The sequence below is a fragment of the Triturus cristatus genome, chromosome 8 (assembly GCF_964204655.1).
Source record: "Triturus cristatus chromosome 8, aTriCri1.1, whole genome shotgun sequence".
In the NCBI taxonomy this organism is placed as follows: domain Eukaryota; kingdom Metazoa; phylum Chordata; class Amphibia; order Caudata; family Salamandridae; genus Triturus; species Triturus cristatus.
This window is the reverse complement of record NC_140591.1, coordinates 201165586-201176234: the sequence shown is the minus strand read 5'-3', so window position 1 is coordinate 201176234 and position 10649 is coordinate 201165586.

The window sequence follows — 10649 nt, the reverse complement described above, 5'->3', positions numbered from 1 at the left end:
AGTCAGTATGGTTACGGGGTTGTGCACGACTTTGGCCAGCTTTGGATGCAGCAAGACTTCTTGAATTCTTCAGGGTCTCCCTTTAAAAATGGACAATTTATTAAAGAGTTGCTTAAAGCAAAACAATTACTAAAAGAAGCGGCAGTGGTCAAATGTGCCGCACATTAGTCAGGAAATGACCGTGTAACTGCAAGTAATTGATATGCTGACCGGTCGCCCAATACTGCGCAAAATTTCAAATGGCAGTAAACAGGAAAGTTGAAAATTGTGGAATCAGCTGCCAACTTATGCTATTGTCAGGATTACAAACATAGAGAGAAGTAAGAGAACTACAAGATGAAGCAGAGACAAAAGAAAGAAAAGAGTGGGAGAAAATGGGTTGTCAGAGAAGAGCAGAAGATGGTGTATGGGTTTACTTAGATGACAGACCTGTGTTGCCATACTGTATGCTTGCTCCCATGGCTAGGATGTATCATGGAGACACCCATATAGGCAGAGATTCAATGATTAGACTCTTCAGACGAGATTGGTTTAATCCAACGTTCAGGAACATTGCAGAGAGTCTTTGCCAAAGATGTTTAATATGCCAACAAATGAATCCCAGTAAGCAAACAATATGGAGAAAATTGGAGAAGCTGAAGGTCCCTTTATAAGACTTCAAATTGATTTCATTCAGTTGCCTGTTTGTCGAGGATTGAAATATGTACTTGTCATTTGTTTATTTTCAAAGTGGGTGGAGGCATACCCCACCAGAAGATATGACAGCTTGACAGTGGCCAAACTCCTATTGAGAGAGCTTATACCTCGTTTCGGTTTTCTAGCATCTATTGAATCAGACCGAGGGTCTCATTTTAATAATGAAATAATACGATTAATTTGGAAGCATTTAAAATTGAACAAAAGCTGCACTGCGCATACTGACCAGAGGCATCTGGAGTGGTAGAATTAAGTCAAGGTTGGGAAAGGTGTGTGCATCCACCCCACTGGACTGGCCTGATGCTTTACCTCTTGTTCTGATGGGACTTAGAAGTATTCCAGACAAGAATACTGGATTGAGTCCCCATTAAATAATCATGGGAAGACCAATGATGAGGCAGGCATGTATACCAGGACACAAGTTATTGAATATAACTGATGATTTGGTACGGGAGTATTGCAAAGAGTTGGCTGACCAAGTGCGTTTTATATCTCACCAGGTTGGAGAAGACGCAGTCCCCAGGCAGCCGAACCAAGCGCATGATCTGAATCCCGGTGACTAGGTAGTAGTGAAGAATCACACTCGAGAATCGTGCCTAGCCCAAGGTGGAACAAACCACATCAGGTTATATTGATTACAACGGCAGTAAAATGTGCAGGTTTGCCAAATTGGATTAATGAGAGCCATACTAAAAGAGTACCAGCACCTGATGAGGAAGAACCTCAACCGACTCAAACAGTTGAGGGAGCTGAAGGTTGTGCAGCTGAAGGATCCTGAATAATAGATCCTGAAGTAGCTGACCAAGAACAATCAAGCACCAGTCAAGATGATTGGATCCCAATAGTTGATATTCCTGAAGTGATTGTAAGAACCAGAAGCCAAACTAGATCAGATAGTCAGGAAAAGAGTGAGGACCAGATAGGTACAGAGGAACGCCCTCTGGAAACAAAAAACACAATTGTTAGGGAACCTGAGCAGGACCAGATAAGGAAAGAGCAAAATACTCAGACAAATGAAATCAAGGACACAGCCCCAGAATCTGAGGATGGACAGTTAGGTCTTAGAGAACACATTCAGGCAGAAGAAAATCAAGAAACAGAAAGACCTGAGCAGGACCAGGCAGGAAAAGTCAAACAAGTTCAGGTAAAAGAAGAAGAAAAACCAATCAAAACTGAACCTGAACAGGGTCAGATTAGGGAAGAAGAATGCATCCAGGCAGGCGACATTAAAATAATAAGCCCTGGACAAGGTCAGGTAGAGAGGGATTCGGAAAACAAAAATAATCAAGTTGTGCCACAAATTAGTGAAAATAAAAGAATACTTGAAGAAAGTGAAAGTGCAGTGCAAGCTAAAAGAATCAGGAAAGATGATAATTGGCCTGGTGTTATCAAGAGAGTGAAATACCACTTTAAAACCATAACAGAAGAACCAGAGCAAGTAGACGAAGTATCCAGTCGATCTGGACCATCAATTGAAACACCAAAACGAAGAAGACCAAGATTGAAAATAATAAATAACAAATTCAAAGGTCCTGAATGGACGTACGTTATTCTTGAAGATTTCGAGAATTTGGAAATAATCGGAGAAGATGATGAAAGCTTAAATGCAGAGCCAATTGATGAAGAAGTGAGACCAACTTCAAAATAATTTTTCCCCTTCATATTCTGTCACAAAGTTAAAATACTAAAGTAAAGAAGAGAAATCTTCTTATCTCCTTTGATAAATGGCTGACAATAGAGTTGCTGGAAAACCGAATTGTTTAAAGAAATGTTGTATAATATGTATATGTAGCATATTTTTGGTACTTATAATATGGTTAGTACTAACAGTAGCCATTCCCTATTTGATGGTTACAAATGTACATAATAGCACTAATACACATGAAAAGGTAGCTACTATCAAAGGAAATAGAGTAGAATTAGAAACACCAGATGAGTTAGATTTACATCACACTGTGAATAAAAATGATACAGACTTAAATGTTTTTACAAACCTATTAGTACAATATGTGGAGACCATGGAGGTTAGTGATTGTTACGTATGTATGAAATTACCCGCATCCATAGCAGAAGGAGTAACATATCATCATTTACCATTGACATATGGTATTTCGTGTAGTGTTTTAGGAAGCCTATTTTATAGAACAGGGAAATTGCAATATTATTGTTCTAATGTAGATGTGATTTTTTCCCAGGTTCCTATCCGAAATAGCATGAACCGTGTCCTTAGTACGAGAGACTCACAATTTATGGGTGAATATTTTCTAACTATGAAAGCAATAGATATAGCTGAAGCACATAAGCACAATTTAACCTGTAAATGAAGAAGAGAAAATATTTTTTAATTTAGTTGAGACGAGGAGACAGGATTTCCAAAGAAGAGCTTTTGAACCTAAACCTCTGATACCTAAATGGGCTGAGGAGGAAGAGCATTATGCAAATGGCAAGACTCATGCTGCTATGTCCTCGGACTTTGAAAAGTAAGGGAACTTCTGTCTCCATAGGTTAAAGACTGAATATAACAATGTGTTTTTTGGTTTCAGTGAATGTGAACATAATTTCTTAGTAATTGGGGGATGGGGACTAAAAGGAGGGACAGATCCAGTATTTCCTGGAATCTATTATGTGTGTGGTAATAAAGCCTATTTTAGACTGCCAGACCATTGGTATGGGAGTTGCTATTTCGGAATAGTATTACCTGAAGTATACCATGTAAAAAGAATCACTGGAAACAATGAAGATAATAATGGACTAACAAGTATAAAAAGAGCTCGTTTTTTTGAAATAGTAGGTGAAATTTTTGGTGCATTGATACCTTCAGTGGGAGTTCTTCTAAATTCACGGAAAATGTGTCAGTTGTCCACAGTAGTTGATCGGTTATCTACTGACACTGCTGGAGGATTCTTGATGATTATCACTGAATTAGTTGTGGTCAGATCCATGGTTATGCAAAATCGACTTGCTCTTGACATATTATTAGCAAAAGAGGGTGGAGTCTGTAAATTATTGAAAACGCAACATTGTTGCATGTATATTCCTGATAAAAGTGTTGAAATTGGAAGATATATTAAAAATATTACGAAATTAGAAGAATAGTTGAAACCACTGGAAGTTGAAAGTGTATGGAAGAAATTGACAAATAGTATTTCTAATATAGGTAGTTGGTTTTCCAACATAGGTAACTGTATTCTAGTTCAAATAATACTGCCCATAATGGGAATAACACTATTAGTATTGGCAATAATAGTTTGGCACAAATGCTGCAAAGGGAGAAAGAGATATGAAATGAATGAAAGGGGCAAGAAAAGAAAACTCGAAGAAATACAGTTGGGAGAATTAAAAAAAAACTTTTACAAAAGAATGAGAGGATTACAATGCAAAAAAGGAAAAAAAAAGAAATGAAAGGGTTGAAGAAGAAATCGAGATGTGCTAAAGTTGGCATCTGATTCAGTAGAAATTAGTGAGAGGGGATTGATGGAGCAAGGTTTTGTATTAAAGAAACTTGCTTGTATGCAATCCTCTCAAATAATATGTAATCACGTAACCAATATGTTTTGTAAATACTAATATTGCGTTATAAATGACATACTGTATCTAGGGGAAGCTTGCCTATGTGTATCACTAACAAGTAACCTGAGTGTCTTAAAATGGCCGCCAAAAAACGCGGGAACTTCATCGCGCATGCGTCTACTGCATCTACATAGTATGACGCCTTCTATGCTTGGGGGAAACTTTGCAATGGCCGCTTGAAACTCACATGATAATGCACATGCTATTGCTTAAACTAAACCTTATAAGTTCTACTAAGTAACTAATGCGAAAGATTAAAATAAGTAAATGGGGATAGAGTAGAGATAAGTGGTATTCAGTGAGGTCATTTATTTTCGCATTCTAACGTGTCTTTTTCTGACCTTATTATTAGTTTACATTTGGGCCTCGGAGGGTGACTGAAATCCCTACCCACCTGTCCAGCGCGCAAGCGCACAGAAACTTGCCAGAAACTATGATGGCACCACTTGAATCACAGCCAAGGCCACCCTGGACAGAGACGCCTGAGAAATCGACCTAATGACCCGGACAAAGGACGAAATTATGAGTAATGTTTCAAAATGTATTGATCATCACGTGGGAATAAAGCTTTGGGAAAATAAATTAAGGGGCGGAAGCATGGAACAATGGTCCAAAGAGAAAATATTACTTTTAGAATGGTGTGATGAACTTACCTCCTTGCCCTGTCCATTCAGAATAGGGGAAAACACGAATATTGAAACTTTTGGGGGTGGTACACGAACACAGAATAGTATAATTGAGGTAAAGTGAGTAAGTTAACTGTCAGATTTGGACCCTTCATAGAGTCAGAGCGAGATCCTGTCAGACTCAGACCCGACACGTATGGTGCCACAGACTCCGTCCGAGACGCTGTCTCAGACCATGCAGATGCCAGAGACCCTGCTCGTGAGACCGAGATACTTTTCGATAATCCATTCATCTAGAAAGGGGACTTCTGAAGAGAAATTCGAGGAGAGTAGCACCAGAGAGGGGTGTAACACTGGAGTTGCACTTAGAAGAGGTCACCTTCCCAGATCTGAACCTGTCCTGATCCGCAGTCTGCCACCTGTCCCGGTGGACTCCAACTGGCTCATCTTCAAGGAGTTGGGTTCATCTATCACCTTAGGTAAATATAAATCTGTGAAACCTGTCTTTGTACCTGCTCTCTTTCCTCCCTTTACAGGTACTGTCATCATTGATCTTTTTATTTGTGACTAGTTTCATTTGGATTTTAAATTCTACTTGAAGGAAGAAGGTGTTGACTGTAATTGATTATGACTCACAAAATTCTTAATTAGATAAAGATTTTAAATGTTTTGAGTTTGTGGTCATTTCGAAGAAAAGTAAATGTCATTCTCTACCTTAAACTAACTCAGCAACCTGATTCATTGGGTAAAGAACATTTATTGACAGGGAGATCGAGTTGGTAAGATTTGGTAAAGGTGAGTATTAAATTACAGGTAAATTCCCAAAATTGGTGATGGCGTTTTTTTTTTTTTTTACTAGCTTATCTGTATGAATGTTATGGGCCCAGGTGAGTATTTGGTATGTGTGTGTAACCCGAGCTGGCAACCCGCTCCATCACCAGGCTGACCTGCATCTGGAGAGTAGGCGGAGAAGAAGCCCCGGGAGGTGAAAAGGCCTGGGTTACTGCTATAAAACAATTGACCCGTCTCCTGCTGAGTGATTAAGGATCCAGACCCCCAATATCAAAGGGAGAAAGGTGACACTGGGAGGGAGACACCCAGAACTGATATAGGCAGCAGCGGTCAGGGACCCCTGAGCACAACGAACTTCAAAGACATTTAGGGGTATGACTATGAGAGCGGAGACCCCTGAATGATGGAATATAAATGGATTGAGACTGAAATGGACCCATTTCGTGGCCAAGAGGAACCTCTGCTAAGGAAGGAACAACTGAAGAGACTGCTGGGAAGGACCGACCCTTGATTCGTGATCTGGGGCTGGTCTACAGTTTGCTGTTTTAACCAAGGAAGAGGCTGTTGGGACTGTGTTTTGTGTGCTGGATCCCCCTGCTTGAAGAAGACTGTGCTTTTTGCTGTGTCTTGTTACCCCAAGGGCCCGAGGTGAGCTGGCTCACTGTTTGGAAACACAGGAACATAAACGTTTACGGAGAAGTTTCAAGTGATGCGGTGGGCGCGTGTTGTGGCAGCTTGAGACCCTCGGAAGGTGTGCCCTGTGATCTTGGACACACGGAGGAGAAGCGAGACTCGGGCGTGCTGGGTGTGTCTCGTGGTGCACAGGACGCATTGATAAAGGGCGCCTGGTCAACGTGTGCATCGAAGGTGAAGTGTGTCTCGGACGCCCTGGGTACGTGTTGTGGTGCATCGGAAGTGTTGGTGAAGAGCGCCTGGTCAGCGTGTGCATTGGAGGTGAAGTGAGACTTGGACGCGCAGGGTGTCTGTCGTGGTGCACCGCAGGCGCTGGTGAAGAGCGCCCGGTCAGCGTGTGCATCGGAGGTGAAAGGAGTCTCGGAAGGGCAGGGTGCGTGTCGGGGTGCACCGGAGGCGCTGGTGAAGAGTGCCTGGTCATCGAGTGCACCGGAGGATAAGTGAGGCTCGGACACAGTGAGTGTGTCGGGGTGCGGCCAAAGGCGTTGGTGAAGAGCACCTGGATATCGGGGCACCGGAGTTGGAGTAAGTCTCAGTGAAGCAGTGTGCGTGCTTTGGTGCAACCTGGGACTGTGGAGGTGATCGGCTGATCATTGTGTGCACTGGAAAAAATTGAGTCTCTGCAGTGCAGTGTGCGTGTCTTGGTGCCAACTGAGACCGTAGGAAGGAGTGCCTGGTGAACGTGCACTCGGAGTCGACGTCAAGTCCCATCAGCATTGTGTGTGTGGCTTTGTGTCAGGAGACCCGGAGGGTGCTATGGTGAATGTGTATTCGGAGTAACATAATCTCAGAGGCGTGGGGTACGTGTGTCCTGCGACCGCCTGAGACCTTTCTAACAGTCGTGGCTCTGACCGGCAGCCCCGGAGGAGCTGAGCTGCTAGGCCGAGCCGCTGAGGCCCATTGAGGAAGTTCTGCACGGAAGGCCCAGTTCGCTGAAGGAGGAGAGGAGAGTGGAGTCGCGCCCCAGGTAACGTGGATCACCGCCTGGGTGGGGTCCGGGCTCGGAGGGACACTCTCTCAGCCTCTCAGTCCTTCTGGTGACGTGAGCCTTTGCTTCGGCTCAGATTGGGGGCCTGTACTGACCAAAGTAGTGGCAGTACTGGGACCAGAGTGAGAAGCTGTACTTTATGTCATCGTTGATACGTGTGGGGGGACAACTGTTATCAAAGAGGCTGACTGTTGTAATACTCTGTGGTGATGTCATGTAATTAAAGAGTTGCGAGAACTCTCATATGTCATTTAGAGTGTCGGGGACCATATGGTTCCAGGTGTTCCAAGACTGACAGTTTCTACCTGTGCCTAGGTTGTAACAGGGGCGGCTCTCTGTATCACCGATTAAACTTCGTTTCAAGTGTACCTGTTTCATCCATCATCATTTCATTTGGCGACAGACGATGGGATACGACTTCAAAGCAAGCTCACTACAGATCAACATTGATGCGAGTGTTTTCAATTCACCTAAGCATCGCATCCATTGACTTTCTCGTATTCATCGCTTCCGTTGAACAGGAGGTATTTCTGAAGTACAATTGCCGAAGCCAACTGTGAGTAATTTTGCATCCAGGACTCTTCGTCCTGTAGAAAGGAAATATTCTGTAATTGAAAAAGAACTTTTAGCCTGTGTCTGGAGCATTGAAAAGTTCAAACCATATGTATGGGGTAGATCCTTTATTCTTAAAACTGACCATCGTCCCCTTGTAGATATTCTCTCTGGGAAAAATGTTAAGCGTACTACTGCACGTATAGCACGTTTATCCACAAAACTTTTAGAATATACTTTCAGCGTGGAATACATTCCTGGAGGGAAAAATTGTAGAGCAGACTGCTTGTCAAGACTTCCCATATACGATACAGATGATCAAGACTGGGAAATTGAAGTTGAGGAGTGTTTTGTAGCACTCATTGGTCAAGACAATTTGTCCTTTGCAGAAGAGGATTGGATCAGTCAAATTGAAAAAGATCCTATTCTCAAGGAGGTTGCATCTCTAATAAAAAAAGGTTGGCCTAAAGAAAAATGTTTATCACCAGAACTTCAGATGTTCTGGAAAGTCAATGACGAACTATCTTTAGAAAGTGGAAAAATAGTAAGAAGTGATAAGCTTGTGCCTCCTTCTCACTATCGCGAAAAGATTATTTTGGCCGCACATTCTGTTCATCTTGGGTCAACCATCACAAAAAGAGAAATGATTTCTGGTGGCCCAGAATGGATATTCAGATTGATGATACAGTCAAGCATTGTTCACGTTGCAACACCAGCGACAAAGTTTTAGTGCTTGAAGGTTCTGTTGAATCTTCTGTTCCTCCTCCTAGTAGGGCTTGGCAAAAACTTGGTATGGACTTTCTTGGACCTTTCCATGTTCTTCCTTCTTGTTCAAAATATTTTTTAGTTTTAATTGACCATCTTTCTAGATGGGTTGAAGTCGAACCCATTTCTATACCTAATTCAAAAAGTGTCATAAATTGTTTGAATAATATTTTTCTCAGAGAAGGCTATCCAGAAGAGATTCTCACTGATAACGGGGTTCAATTCGTGACACATGAAATGACTTCATTTCTACTTTCTTGTGGCATAAAGCACACCAGAACTCCATTGTACCATCCACAAAGTAATGGTAAAGCTGAGAGATTTAACAGAGTTGTGGTGGAATGTGTGCAAGCAGCATTTAGATCTAAATTTTGTGTTTTACAAGCTGTTAAAGATCTTGTTTGGTCGTATCGCACTTCACCTCATGTTGCAACCAATTTTTCTCCTTTCGAGCTGATGAGAGGTAGAAAAGCGTCATCAAAAGTATATCCATTCTGGATGGTAAAATCGTTTCATTCTGGTTGTGACATGAGGTGCATGTGGGAATCTGCAAGGGAAACTTCTAGTGGTGTTTGCTCAAAGTCTCATAAATTTCCTAACATGAAAGAAACCAACAGACTCAGAATTGGAGATTGGGTCAGAGTTAAAAATCCTGTTACAGTAAGAAAAGGTTTTTCTAAGTTTCTTGAGTCGCAACAAATTGTGGAGATGCGGAAGAATGCTTTAAAATTGTCCAATGGTAACTGGTGGAGCACTTCACGTGTCGCCAAGGATCCCTCTAGTTCTTTTAATACTGTTAAGCCAAACCTAAATGTTTCAGAGGGGAATGGTGTTAGGAAAAGCTCCAGGATTACTATTAGACCTCACAAATTACAAGATTATGTTTAATTCTCTTTAATTGTTAAAAAAAGGGGGAAAACCACAAGATAATGTCTAGTTTTCATTACTAGTGTTTCAGTTATGTTCTTGTTTTCTGTTATTTCTCTTTTTCTAATTTCCTCACTTTTCATTCCCTGTTGTACCTAGTGTTATTTTATTGAAAAGGGGGAAATGTGGTGATGTCATGTAATTAAAGAGTTGCGAGAAGTCTCATATGTCATTTAGAGTGTCGGAGACCATATGGTTCCAGGTGTTCCAAGACTGACAGTTTCTACCTGTGCTTTGGTTGTAACAGGGGCGGCTCTCTGTATCACCGATTAAACTTCGTTTCAAGTGTACCTGTTTCATCCATCATCATTTCATACTCATTGCCAAAATTGCTGCTAACGAACTGCCGGACAGTCTTATGACGTCTGACATTATTTCTGCTTAAAAAAGTACACGATCGTAGCGTTACGCATTGCATTATTTCTCCATTGCAAAGTACAGGAGTGTAGCGGCCCGCATTGCATTATTTCTTCATTGCAAAGTACATGATTGTAGCGGTGCGCATTGCATTATTTCTTCATTGCAAAGTACTTGATTGGGGTGTGATGCATTGCATTATTCCTTCATTGCGCAGTACATTATTGTAGTGGTACGCATTGCATTATTTCTCCCATTGCAAGGTACCGGGGTGTATCGTTACGCATTGTATTATTTCTTCTTTGCCCAGCACAGGATTTTATCGTTAAGCAGCGCACTATTGTTTGTCCATTGCAACGTGTGTGATTCTAGCATTGCGACCAGCATAGCATTTTGAAAGCTTGGGTTGGGATTTGAACCTACCAGCCAGACGAAACGAATATTACCCTTTTTTACATGTTGGCTTTTGTATCATTTGGTCTAATCTTATATCTTTTTATATAAAGTTTATACTTGTTTTATCAAACTCATGTGGAGTCCATTTGTCATGTCACCAGTGGGTTGCAGTGAGTGTGGTTGCACATACTCATGCCTTGGAGAGAGGCCTGGCTGCTAGTGCCAAGCGACTAAGGGGGTGAGCAGGTCTATCTCAAACGGTGTCCTTTCTTGGCCTAACGTTGAGT